Raw genomic sequence first — 234 nt, forward strand, 5'->3', positions numbered from 1 at the left:
ATTATTTTCTTATCGTTATCACCGTGCGGAATCACCAGCCTCCCACGCCCTCCGCCCTCGAGTCGAGAGCGGCCTTCTTCAGGCTCTGAGAAACGAAAAGAGCCTTTGCCTTCCTCGGCACGCAGTCCTTAGACAAGCAAAAGGCATAAAACAAACGCGCGAGGTATTGTGTCAGATAATACTACTTACGTCGGATTGGCAAATATTCATTTAAATATTCGCTTTGTCTCTTCC

Source organism: Penaeus monodon, chromosome 27 (assembly GCF_015228065.2).
Source record: "Penaeus monodon isolate SGIC_2016 chromosome 27, NSTDA_Pmon_1, whole genome shotgun sequence".
Lineage (NCBI taxonomy): Eukaryota > Metazoa > Arthropoda > Malacostraca > Decapoda > Penaeidae > Penaeus > Penaeus monodon.